Here is a 14,367-nt window from a genome sequence, read left to right as displayed (position 1 = left end):
GCACACTGGTCCTGTATGCTGTAAAAATATAGGGGTGCTGCTGTTAAAATAACATTACACTGGCCATGTATGCTGTAAAAATTCAGGGGTGCAGTTGATCAAAATTAAAAGCACACTGGTCCTGTATGCTTTAAAAATATAGGGGTGCTGCTAAAATAACATTACACTGGCCCTGTATGCTGTAAAATTTCAGGAGTGCAGTTGTTTAAAATTAAAAGCACACTGGTCATGTATGCTGTAAAAATATAGGGGTGCTGCTGTTAAAATACCATTACACTGGCCATGTATGCTGTTTAAATTCAAAGGTGCAGTTGGTGAAATAAAAGCACACTGGTCCCGTATGCTGTAAGAATACAGGGGTGCTGTGAAAATAAAGGGGCACTGTTCTGTGTGTTGTAATAATAAAGGGGTGCTGTCCTGTGAAATGGAGAACAATTTGGAGGAAAAAACAGTGGAATATCAGGAACCACTTCCAGTTCCTAGTACTAGTGCTGAAGCTGCTGCTGCCACCAGTCATGACATTGACGATGCAATTCCATCAACGTCGTCTGCTAAGGCCGATGCCCAATGTCATAGAGGGTATGTAAAATCCAAGTAGCAAAAATTAATAAATAGGAAAAAAAAGAAATGATCTGTCGGCAAACGTAAAATTGGCAATATGCCATTCACTGCACGAACTGGCAAGGAAAGGCTAAGGCCTTGGCCTATGTTCATGACTGGTGGCTCAGCTTCTCATGAGGATGGAAGCCCTCCTCCCTGTTGAAATTTTTTAAAAATTAAGCTTGTTAAAGCACAGGAAAAAACAACTGTGCGTTCAGAGATATCACAAATCCCCAAGGAGAGTCCAAGTGTGTCCACGATTGTGATGTCTAGGCCTGACCTTCCCAAATCTGTATGGGAAGAGGAGGCTCCTACCACCATTTGGTGGTTCAGCTTTTCATGAAGATGGAAGCCCTCCTCCCTCTCAAAAAATTGAAAAAATAAAGCTTGTTAAAGCACAGGAAAAACAACAACTGTGTTCAGAGATATCACAAATCCCCAAGGAGAGTCCAAGTGTGTCCGCGGTTGCGATGTCTAGGCCTGACCTTCCCAAGACTGTATGGAAACAGGAGGCTCCTACCACCATTTGCATGCCCCCTGCAAGTGCTGGGAAGAGCACCGCCAGTCCAGTTGCTGAGATTGAGGATGCCACTGTAGACGTACATCAGGATGAGGAGGATATTGGTGTAGCTGGTGCTGAGGAGGAAGTTGACGATGAGGATTCTGATGGTGATGTGGTTTGTTTGAATAAGGCACCAGTGGGGACAGTTGTTGTCCGTGTGATGAGAAAGCCCATTGTCATGCCTGGGCAAAATACCCAAAAAAGCCACCTATTTGGTGGTGAATTATTTCTCCACAAATCCGGACAACAGGTGTCAAGCCAGTAGGGGTAAGGATGTTTACCACCTAGGAACATCCTCCCTTATACGTCACCTGCAGCGCATTCATCAGAAGTCATTGTCAAGTTTAGAAACTTTGGGAAAGAGCGTAAGCAGTCCACTGACATCTAAATCCCTTTTTCCTGTTGTTCCCAAGCTCCTGCAAGCCACACCACCAACTCACTCAACGCCAATTTCCTTCTCAGTCAGGAACGTAAGTAGTCCTGCAGGCCATGTCACTTGCATGACTGATGAGTCCTCTCCTAAACGGGATTCCTCTGGAGGATCCTTGAGTGGTACGCCTACTGCTGCTGCTGCTGCTGTTGTTGCTTCTGGGAGTCAATCGTTATCCCAGAGGGAAAGTCGGAAGACCGCTTGTACTACTTCAACTAAGCAATTGACTGTCCAACAGTCCTTTGCGAGGAAGATGAAATAATAGGATTTTAATACCTACCGGTAAATCCTTTTCTCTTAGTCCGTAGAGGATGCTGGGGACACTTCAAGAACCATGGGTTATAGATGGGATCCGCAGGAGACATGGGCACTTTAAAACTTTGAATGGGCGTGAACTGGCTCCTCCCTCTATGCCCCTCCTCCAGACTCCAGTTATAGGAACTGTGCCCAGGGAGACGGACATTTCGAGGAAAGGATTTATTGTTAAACTAAGGTGGGATACATATCAGCTCACAGCACAAACACGCCGAACAACATGGCATTTAACAGAAATCCAGTCAACGGCATGAACAATGTCAGCAACAGGCTGACTACAACAGAAACACAACCTGTGTGTAACACAACCAAAACTTAGTAAGTAAGAACTGCAGATAGACCCAGCTCACACCTCAAACACGCCGTACAACATGGCATTCAACAACGCATGCAACGGCATGACTAACATTAGCCACAGACTGACAGAACTTAACTCAACATGAGTGTAACCATAACCAAACTGCAGATACAGCCCGCACTGGGACGGGCGCCCAGCATCCTCTACGGACAAAGAGAAAAGGATTTACCGGTAGGTATTAAAATCCTATTTTCTCATACGTCCTAGAGGATGCTGGGGACACTTCAAGAACCATGGGGTTTATACCAAAGCTCTAGAATGGGCGGGAGAGTGCGGATGACTCTGCAGCACAGACTGACCAAACATGAGGTCCTCCTCAGCCAGGGTAGCAAACTTGTAAAATTTTGCTAAAGTGTTTGAAACCGACCACGTAGTTGCTCAGGATGAGTCCACCTTTCTGGTAGAATGGGCCTTCACTGATTTCGGTAACTGCAATCCAGCCGTAGAATGAGCATGCTGAATCGTATTACAGGTCCAGCACACAATAGTCTGCTTAGAAGCAGGATTTCCAATCTTGTTGGAAGCATACAGGACAAACAAAGCTTCTGTTTTCCTAAGTGGAACCGTACTGGTGACATAAATCTTTAAAGCCCTGACCACATCGAGAGATTTTGATTCAGTAAAAACGTCAGTAGCCACTGGCACCACAATAGGCTGGTTCATGTGGAACGATGAAACCACCTTCGGCAGAAAATGTTGACGAGTTCTCAACTCTGCTCTATCTTCGTGGAAGATTAAATACGGACTCTTGTGAGACAAAGCCGCCAACTCAGACACCCATCGTGCGGATGCTAAGGCCAATAACATGACCACTTTCCAAGTGAGAAATTTCAACTTTACCTTCTGTAAAGGTTCAAACCAATGAGATTGAAGGAACTGCAACACCACAGTAAGATCCCATGGTGCCACTGGGGGCACAAATGGAGGTTGGATGTGCAAAACTCCTTTCACGAAAGTCTGAACTTCCAGAAGGGAGGCCAATTCTTTTTGAAAGAAAATTGATAAGGCCGAAATTTGTACTTTTATGGAGCCTAACTTTAGGCCCGCATCCACACCTGCTTGCAGAAAATGGAGAAAACGCCCCAGCTGAAATTCTTCCGTAGGAGCCCTCTTGGATTCACACCAAGACAAATATTTTCTCCAAATGATAATGGTTTGCCGTTACATCTTAGCCTGAAGAAGTGTGGGAATGACTTCATTGGGAATACCCTTTCGGGCTAAGATCCGGCGTTCAACCGCCAAGCCGTCAAACATAGCCGCGGTAAATCGTGATATACGCACGGCCCCTGCTGTAACAGATCCTCTCGTAGAGGAAGAGGCCAGGGATCTCCTATGAGTAATTCCAGAAGATCTGGATACCAAGCCCTCCTCGGCCAGTCCGGAACAATGAGGATTGCCTGAACCCTTGTTCTTCTTATCATCTTTAGCACCCTTGGTATGAGTGGAAGCGGAGGGAACACATACACCGACTGAAACACCCATGGCGTCACCAGCGCGTCCACCGCTATTGCTTGAGGGTCCCTCGACCTGGAACAATATCTCTGAAGTTTCTGGTTGAGGCGAGATGCCATCATGTCTATTTGAGGAATTCCCCAAAGACTTGTCACTTCTGCGAAGACCTCTTGATGAAGACCCCACTCTCCTGGATGGAGATTGTGTCTGCTGAGGAAGTCTGCTTCCCAGTTGTCCACTCCTGGAATGAAGATTGCTGACAGAGCGCTTGTATGTCTTTCCGCCCAGCGGAGAACTTTTGTGGCCTCTGCCATTGCCGCTCTGCTCTTTGTTCCACCCTGGCGGTTTATGTGTGCTACTGCTGTTATATTGTCCGACTGGATTAGTACGGGCAGGTTTTGAAGGAGACGTTCCGCTTGAAGAAGACCGTTGTAAATGGCTCTTAATTCTAGCATGTTTATGTGTAGACAAACTTCCTGGCTTGTCCATCTTCCCTGGAAGTTTTCTCCCTGTGTGACTGCTCCCCAGCCCCGGAGACTCGCATCTGTGGTTACTAGGATCCAGTCCAGGATCCCAAACCTGCATCCCTCTAGGAGGTGAGAGCAGTGCAGCCACCACAGGAGTGAGATTCTGGTCCTGGAGGACAGGATTATTTTCCGGTGCATGTGTAGATGGGATCCGGACCACTTGTCTAAAAGGTCCCACTGAAACACTCTGGCATGGAGCCTGCCAAATTGAATGGCCTCGTAGGCCGCCACCATCTTTCCCAGCAAACGAGTGCATTGATGGATCGACACTCTCGCCGGTTTCAAAATCTGTTTGACCAAACTTTGGATTTCCAGAGCTTTTTCTTCTGGAAGAAACACTCTCTGTAATTCTGTGTCCAGAATTATTCCCAAGAACGACAGCCGTTTTGTTGGATTCAACTGTGACTTTGGCAAGTTTAGGATCCAACCATGTTGTTGTAGAACTGTCAGGGAGAGCGTAATGTTCTGGACCAGTTTGTCCTTGGATCTCGCCTTTATCAGGAGATCGTCCAAGTAAGGAGAATCATCATTTCCGCCTTGGTGAAAATCCTCGGAGCCGTGGACAGATCAAACGGCAACATCTGAAATTGGTAATGACAATCCTGAATAGCAAACCTTAGGTAAGCCTGATGCAGAGGATATATGGGGATGTGTAAGTAGGCATCCTTTATGTCGACCGACACCATGAAATCCCCTTTCTCCAGACTGGAGATCACTGCTCGGAGAGATTCCATCTTGAATTTGAATTTTCTTAAGTAAAGATTGAGGGACTTTAGGTTCAGAATAGGTCTAACCGAACCGTCTGGCTTCGGGACCACAAACAGGCTGGAATAAAAGCCTTCTCCCTGTTGACATGGGGGAACCCTAATAATGACCTGATTTAAGCATAACTTTTGTAATGCATTGCATACAACCTGCCTGTCCGGAAGAGTAGCTGGTAAGGCCGATTTGAAAAATCTGTGAGGGGGAACGTCTTGAAACTCCAGTTTGTACCCCTGGGACACTATTTCTAAAACCCATGGGTCCAGGGCCGAACGAGCTAGAATTGACTGAAGAGCATGAGACGTGCCCCCACCAGCGCGGACTCCCTCAGTGGAGCCCCAGCGTCATGCGGTGGATTTGGCAGAAGCCGGGGAGGACTTCTGCTCCTGGGTAGCTGCGACGACTGGAGATCTTTTACCTTTTCCTCTTCCTCTATTAGCGAGGAAGGCATAACCTCTGCCTTTTTTGTATTTATTTGGCCGAAAGGACTGCATCTAAAAATGGCCTTTCTTTTGTTGTGGAGGAACATAAGGCAAAAAAGACGACTTACCCGCGGTAGCCGTAGATACCAATTCAGTGAGACCGTCCCCAAACAAGACACCACCTTTATATGGGAGAGTCTCCATAGTCAGCATCAGCATTCCATTGATGAATCCACAATGCCCTCCTAGCTGAAATTGCCATGGCATTGGCTTTTGCTCTAAAAATGCCAATATCCCTCGCCGCCTCCTTTAGGTAGGCCGCAGCGTCCCTAATATAACCCAGAGTTAACCGGATGCTATCCCTATCTAGGGTATCTATATCAGATGACAAGTTATCTGCCCATTTTTCAATAGCAGTACTCACCCACGCCGATGCAATAGTTGGCCTGAGCAGCGTACCTGTGGCTACATAAATGGATTTTAACGTAGTCTCCTGTCTATGATCCGCAGGATCCTTAAGGGCTGCTGTGTCAGGAATCGGTAAAGCCACCTTTTTAGATAACTGTGATAGGGCCTTGTCCAAAATGGGGGATGATTTCCACTTATCTCTATCCCCAGAGGGGAACGCATACACCACCTGAATCCTTTTGAGAATCAGAAACTTTTTGTCAGGATTTTCCCACATTTTTTCAAAAAAGGTATTCAGTTCATGAGAGGGCGGAAATGTTACCTCAGGTTTCTTTCCCTTAAACATACAGACCCTAGTATCAGGAACAGCAGGGTCTTCGGTGATATGTAACACGTCTTTTATTGCCACAATCATGTACTGAATGTTCTTTGCCAATTTTGGGTCTAATCTGGCATCACTATAGTCGACACTGGAGTCAGTATCCGTGTCGGTATCTGTGTCTGCCAACTGATCAAATGAACGTTTATGTGACCCTGAAAGGGTCTGGACCTGTGATAACACATCTTCCACAGATTTCTTTCATGCCTGGTTCTGAGATTCAGATTTATCCAATCTCTTATTAATAAGAGCCACATTAGCATTCAAGGCATTCAACACGTTTACCCAATCAGGAGTCGGCGGTGCCGACACGGTCACTCCCACAGCCGTTTCTGTCTCTAACACAGTCTCCTCCTGTGAAGAACACTCAGCCTCAGACATGCCGACACACGTGTACCTACATCCACTGACACACTGGGCAGATAGGGGACAGACCCACAGTAAAGCCTGTCAGAGAAAACACAGAGGGAGTTTGCCAGCTCACAACCCAGCGCTCAAACACAGTACTGAAACCTTAATATAAAGCCCAGACCTGTTTCTAGCGCTTTTATAACTTATATAAACCAAATTAACTGTGTCGTCCCCCCCCCCCCCCCCCCCCCGTTTTGCACCCTGTTACTTGGTACAGCAGTGTGGAGGCAAGGACCAGCGTCTCTACAGTTTTCTTGTGAAGAGAAAATGGCGCTGAGAGCTGTGAAGGCATAGCGTCGCCCCCTCAATGGCGCGCTTCAGCCCGCTATTTTATAATATAAAAACGCTGGCGGGGGTCAGGATTTTGTGCCTTGGCACATCTTATCCACTTTACCAGCTTGTATGTGGATTTTTTTATGCCGCCCTGGGTGCCCCCCCCCCACACCCCCCTGCGCCCTGCACCCTGTACTGCTGCTGTGTATGGGAGCATGGCGCGCAGCGCGATCGCTGTGCGGTACCTCAGAAGCCGTCACTGAAGTCTTCTATCTTCTTCTACTCACCTGTCTTCTGACTTCTGGCTCTGCAAGGGGGGTGACGGCGGGCTCTGGGAGTGACCCCCTAGTCGTACCTAGTGTTCCAAACCCTCAGGAGCTAATGGTGTCCTGTAGCCAAGAAGCAGAGCCTTTGAACTCACAGAAGTAGGTCTGCTTCTCTTCCCTCAGTCCCACGAAGCAGGGAGACTGTTGCCAGCAGTTCTCCCTGAAAATAAAAAACCGAACATAAAGTCTTTTCAGAGAAACTCAGTAGAGCTCCCCTGTGTGTGACCAGTCGCCCTGGGCACAATTCTAAACTGGAGTCTGGAGGAGGGGCATAGAGGGAGGAGCCAGTTCACGCCCATTCAAAGTCTTAAAGTGCCCATGTCTCCTGTGGATCCCGTCTATACCCCATGGTTCTTGAAGTGTCCCCAGCATCCTCTAGGACGTATGAGAAATGACAGCAGTCACTCTGTTGCAAATTGGATTACTGAGGCCACAACAACTATACTGGTGTTAGACGTGCGTCTGGTATCTGCCATTAGTGCAGTGGGATTTAGACAGTTGATGGACGCACTGCAGCGCTGGCGCATGCACAGTTCAGACCTGATCGGCTGCTGTATGAAAACGCACAGGAGCGATCAGGTCTGAATTAGGCCCAAAGTCTCTGTAGACTACGGGAACAGTGGCACTGTCCTTTCGGCTGGCTTCCCAGTACAATGTGCATTTATGTATACTTTGCATTGTGTACAATGACACACACATTGGGGGGAATTCAAATGTTTGAAAAGTCGGTTGGATGTCTGTTTTTTCCTGTCTATTAGATAGGAAAAACCAGACACCCAACTGACTTTTCAAACAATTGAATCTCCCCCAGAGATTCCTCCTGAGTTCTGTCCCAGTGTAGAAGTAGTACAGAGGCTGCTGCTACTGCATTTTTTGCAAGATCAATTATAGATTATTTTTTCTTCCATGTGTGTTTTAAGGTTGTTTAAGTTGTCTGTTTTCCACCACAGGAAAACTGTATCTAATAGTTGTCTCCTAATTAGGTGGCTTAATAAACAGTACCCAGGCATTATTAAAGTATTAGTTTAAATCTAATCTTGCTCATTGTAAGGGCTTGTATTTTAAAGTGCTGCTTGGATTTGTAAGTGTATGTGAGTTGGTAACAGCAAAAGGCGAGTTAGAATACAGAAAAAGGTTAGTTTTATAATACACGATCAGGAACACACATATTTGCAGTACCATTAAACTTCTGGTGAGGCTGCAAGGGGCTGACCTTGTGAGTGAGTGAGAGGGTCTCTTACTTGGAGTAGCAGAGGGGCTGTGATTGTGCGTGGGTGAGGGGCATTTTTTTTTTTTTAGCTGGACCTGGAAGCCGAGTGAAAAGGGGGTGCAGTGAGCTGGAACAACTGCAACTGCTAAGTGGAGTATCGGTGCTGCAGGAGAGAGTACTACGGCTGCATAAAAGTGAAGGACCAAGAACCGCACAAAGATAGATAAGTATAAGCCAGCTTAATTATTGTATAAGTGAGATTGTTTGTCTTCTACTTTTTCTTTTTGCTCCTTTTTCTTTGAGAGTAACAGGGAGTTAGACCTTACAAACTATATGGGAGGGGCTGTGATTGGGGACCTCACTCTGTGCATGTCGTGCAAGATGTATGCACACCTGGAGCTACCGGCCCAGTGTGATTACATCTGCACGAGGTGTATGCGAACGGTTGCCCTGGAAGCCCAGGTAACTGATCTAGAGCAAACCGTTACGCAACTGAGGGAGATTCACAATCTCGAGCGTAGTTTAGACAGAACGGTGGAGGAGTTGCGGGAGGGGTCACTGGTAGACAAGGATGATGATCAGGTAGCCAGCTGGATCACAGTTAGAAGGAAGAAAAAGAGGGGAAGGCTCGACATCTCCGAACTATCAAACCCGAACAAATTTGCCCGTCTGGACGAGGTATCGGAGGATGATAGTGAAGAAATGACGGTGCCGGAGGAGACTGCGCCCTCTAGCATCCAGAGGAGCGGTCCCTCTGGCGCAGTTGGGATAAAAGATGGTTAGGATCAAGTCAGATGGTGGTGGTAGGGGATTCTATCATCAGGAAGGCAGATAGGGCAATCTGTTACCGGGACCGTGATCGCCGTACAGTCTGTTGTCTCCTGGGTTCTCGGGTACGGCACATCGCGGACCGGGTAGATAGATTGTTGGGAGGGGCTGGGAAAGACCCGGCGGTCTTGGTGCACGTTCGCACCAATGACAAAGTTAGCGGAAGGTGGGATGTCCTTAAGAAAGACTATAGGGACTTAGGAAAGAAACTTAAGGCAAGGACATCTAAGGTAATATTCTCCGAAATATTACCCGTGCCATGCGGTAGTCCAGGGAGGCAGAGGGAGATTAGGGAGGTAAATGTGTGGCTTAGGGATTGGTGTAGGAAAGAGGGGTTTGTGTTCCTGGAACACTGGGCAGACTTCTCAGTCAGGCGCCATCTCTTTTGTCGTGACGGATTGCACCTGACTGAGGAGGGGGCAGCGGTGCTGGGGGGAAGGATGGTTAGAAGGTTGGAAGAGATTTTAAACTAGGAGCCTGGGGGGAGGGTTTAGCTAGAAACTACGGGTCATGCAGTGAGAATAGTGGGGATGGCGGTAGTAAACGAAATGGGGGAGAAGTTGGGGGGAGGGTAAGAGCAGACGGTAAGGTTACTAACATGGGTACTAAAAGAGATTTTACCAAAGCACTAACCAATGACGATTACAGGTCATCATTGCTACATAAGGTGAAAGATGTCCCTAACGCAAGGGAAAATACTTATCTTAGTTGTATGTATGTAAACGCTAGAAGCATTACTGGTAAAAAGGGCGAACTAGAAATACTTACAGCAAGCAAACAGTATGATATTATAGGCATTACTGAAACTTGGTGGGACGAATCTCATGATTGGACAGTCAATCTAGAGGGCTATACACTGTTTAGGAGAGACAGACTAAATAAAAAGGGTGGAGGGGTGTGTCTTTACGTAAAGCCGTTTTTAAAACCTGATATACCGGAAGATATTCAGGAGGGGACTGTAGACACTGTCGAGAATTATGGGTAGAAATTGCATGTGGGGAAAAAGGAATAAAAAAGTTAGTATTGGGTGTATGCTATAGGCCGCCTGGTATCAACGTATCTGATGAGAAATTGTTACTAAAGCAAATTGAAAGAGCAGCAGGAGTAGGAGACATAGTAGTGATGGGAGATTTTAACTATCCAGAGATAAACTGGAAAAACGATTCATGTGATACTGCTAGGGGCAATATGTTTTTAAACACACTTAATGATAACTACTTAGTTCAACTAATTGAGGAACCAACTAGGTACAATGCAATCTTAGACCTGGTATTAACAAACAATGGGGATTTGGTATCAGGTATTATAGAAGGGGAACCCATAGGAAACAGCGACCACAATATGGTCACATTCAATATCAGTGTTCATAAACAGCCCTATACTGGCTCAACTAGGACTCTAAACTTTAGCAAAGCGAATTTTTAAAAGATGAGGGTATTTTTCAGGGATATTGAATGGGAAGGTTTGTTTTTAGGAAAAAATACTACGGAGAAATGGGAGGTACTAAAATTCCTGCTAGCTAAAACTACACTCAAATTTATTCCTACGAGCAGCAAAAAAAGGAATAAAAATCATAAACCGATGTGGCTTAACAAAAAGATAAAGGAACTTATGGGCAAGAAAAGGAGAGCATTTAAAAAATACAAATATGACGGGGAAGCAGAGTCATTTCAGCACTATAAGGAATGTAACAAAATATGCAAAAAGGAAATAAGAGCGGCTAAAGTAGAAACTGAAAAACTAGTAGCAAAGGAAAGGAAAGCAAAGCAAATCCCCCAAAATTATTTAAATACATATTAATCTTGCTATTAAGCAAGAGATTAAAGATGGAGAGTATAGGCCCTTTAAAAGACAAGTTGGGAGTCTTAAGTAAAAATGATAATGACATAGCGGACACACTAAATGAGTTTTTTTCAACAGTATTTACTAGAGAGGACCCAATTCAGGGACTAACACATAATCTCAGTAATGAGAATATCCCACTGATAGGTACTTATTTAAGCGAGGAAGTAGTCTGTGACCAATTAAAACATTTAAAGATTAATAAGTCACATGGTCCCGATGGTATTCACCCAAGGGTTCTAATGGAGCTTCACTCTGAACTTGCAAAACCGCTATTTTTGATCTTTAAGGATTCAGTAATATCAGGTATGGTTCCCAAAGACTGGCGTATAGCGGAAGTAGTGCCTATATTCAAAAAGGGAAGTAAAGCTGAACCAGGTTAATATAGACCAGTTAGTCTTACATCTATAGTGGGGAAAGTATTGGAAGGTATTCTAAGAGATAGTATTCAGAAGTTCCTTGAAGTCAATAAGGTCATTAAAAGGAATCAACATGAGTTTATGAAGGACAGATCCTGTCAAACCAATTTACTTGGCTTTTATGAAACAGTAAGCGCAAACCTAGATCAGGGTAAAGAGGTGGATGTAATCTTTTTAGATTTTGCCAAAGCATTCGACACTGTACCACACATGAGACTTATCTACAAGCTACAAGAATCAGGGCTAGGAAGCACAATATGCACTTGGGTCAAAAACTGGTTAGATAATAGGGAGCAGCGCGTTGTGGTTAATGGATCTTTTTCAACTTGGACTGAAGTGCTAAGTGGTGTGCCGCAAAGCTCAGTATTAGGACCGCTATTGTTCAACATTTTCATTAACGACCTAATAGAAGGTCTAGAGAGCATGGTGTCAATTTTTGCAGATGATACTAAATTGTGTAAAGTTATAAATGCGGAGGGGGATGATGAGTCGCTTCAGAACGACTTAGTTAAATTAGAAGCTTGGGCAGCGAAATGGAGAATGCGCTTCAATACAGACAAGTGTAAGGTAATGCACTGTGGTAACAAGAACAAAAATAACACCTACCTACTAAATGGGGTAAAATTAGGGGATTCTGTACTGGAAAAGGACTTAGGTGTCCTCATAGATAGCAAACTAAGCAGTAGTACCCAAAGTAGGACTGCAGCAAAGAAGGCTAATAAGATATTAGCATGCATATTAGCATGCATGCTAGGGATGAGAGTATTATACACCCGTTATATAAATCACTTGTGAGGCCACACCTTGAATACTGTGTACAATTCTGGGCACCTTACTACAAAAAGGATATCCTGGAGCTAGAAAAGGTTCAAAGGCGGGCGACCAAACTAATTAAGGGTATGGAGACGCTGGAATACGAGGAAAGGCTTGCAAGACTAGGCATGTTTACACTGGAAAAGAGGAGATTAAGAGGGGACATGATCAACATTTACAAATATATAAGGGTACATTATACAGATCTTGTGCAGGACCTGTTTTTGGTTAGTTCAACACAGAGAACTCGTGGACACTCACTCAGGTTAGAGGAGAGGAGATTCCGCACAATACAGCGTAAAGGCTTTTTTACGGTAAGGACGATACGTGTTTGGAATTCCCTGCCTGAGGGAGTTGTAATGGCCGACTCAGTCAACACCTTTAAGAATGGGTTAGATAAATTCCTAATGGATAAGGATATCCAGGGTTACGAGGCATAGTCACGCACTATGGTTATTATAAAAAAGAGGGGTAAAACGTAACGGCAGTCATCAACTTCAGTCAAAATTTTCTACAAAATAATCATGCATAGGAGACCACAAATAGGTTGAACTCGATGGACAATTGTCTTTTTTTCAACCTTAGATACTATGTTACTATGTAATATACACAATTGGTTTAAATTGAATTTACACAGTCCATACCTCCCAACATGACCCATTCCAGGAGGGATAAAATGTTTTGGGGGTTTTTCAAGCCAGTTTGGATGTGGGTGAAGCTCAAGTTTAAATAGTGCATGACTGCACCTGCTCATTACATGTACCGAACTTTACCTGTGAGTAGTAATAGCATACATATACAGTATGAACCTTTAAAGACATATAAAATATTGTAATCAAATAGCCTAAATGTTTATATAAATAATAATGTATGTTCGACATGTGTATACATAACAATGTTAACCTTTCAGGAGCAGGTGATCATGCACCCGACAGGATAGTGGTAACTATTTCTCAACTATAATATGTGTCTGCCAACTTTCCTTGTCAGGTTTGTGTTAAAGCCATTTCCTTCTGATTCTCCTTCTCATCTGCATTTACGTTTTTTACTCTTAATCAAAACAGATCATATTTTTTACATACTGTACAGAGTCTCTGGTTCATATTATGCCACATTACAGTGCCCCCGGTTCATATTATGTACAGTATAGTGCTCTCCTGTTCATTTTACACTGCATTACAATTAGCAGGTCCAGGTGCATAACTAGATATATTGTAGGCCCCAAGGCAATATTTTGTAAGTGCCTCTATGTATCACCCAATGGGAAAAATGTATTTATCACATGTATCTTTGACAGGGAAGATGGGCCCCTCTCAACTTTGGGCCCCATAGCAGCTGCACTGCCTGCACCTAAAGGAGCTTTGCCCTTGGATATTGAATCTTATCCTAAGCTTTTAATGGTAAATAAGTTGCACTTTACAATTGCACATTATTTTTTTTACTATATTTGCTTTATTAATATTAAATAGTTTATTATCTCATGGAATGACAATAAAAATCTTCCATTTGCCGCTGTCATAACTGCACAGATATAAATCACTTTATGTAATTGTGCTATATTTTATTACACAGTGCAAATAATTTGAGTGTTTTATGTCAGGAAAACAATACTAAGTATTATTGGTGAAAGTCATGAAAACAGTTAAAATTAAAGGATGGTAGTATACCATTTAGGAATTGTGAGATATACTGTAGATACTCCTTAATAATACAGGAGATCATTTGCTGCTATAAGCAAAAACACAGTTTTAGATGAGCAGAGGTGATCAGACTTTTTCAGTATTTGTTGCTAATCACTGAAAACAAAATGCCATATGCCATCGGACCAGTCTGCTATAGTGATCTGATCCATATACCAATGCTCTTCCATTAAATGTATACACATAGGCCCTCATTCCGAGTTGATCGGTCGCAAGGCGAATTTAGCAGAGTTACACACGCTAAGCCGCCGCCTACTGGGAGTGAATCTTAGCTTCTTAAAATTGCGACCGATGTATTCGCAATATTGCGATTACTAACTACTTAGCAGT

This window comes from Pseudophryne corroboree, chromosome 2 (genome assembly GCF_028390025.1).
Source record: "Pseudophryne corroboree isolate aPseCor3 chromosome 2, aPseCor3.hap2, whole genome shotgun sequence".
Lineage (NCBI taxonomy): Eukaryota > Metazoa > Chordata > Amphibia > Anura > Myobatrachidae > Pseudophryne > Pseudophryne corroboree.
This window is presented reverse-complemented; position numbering follows the sequence as displayed.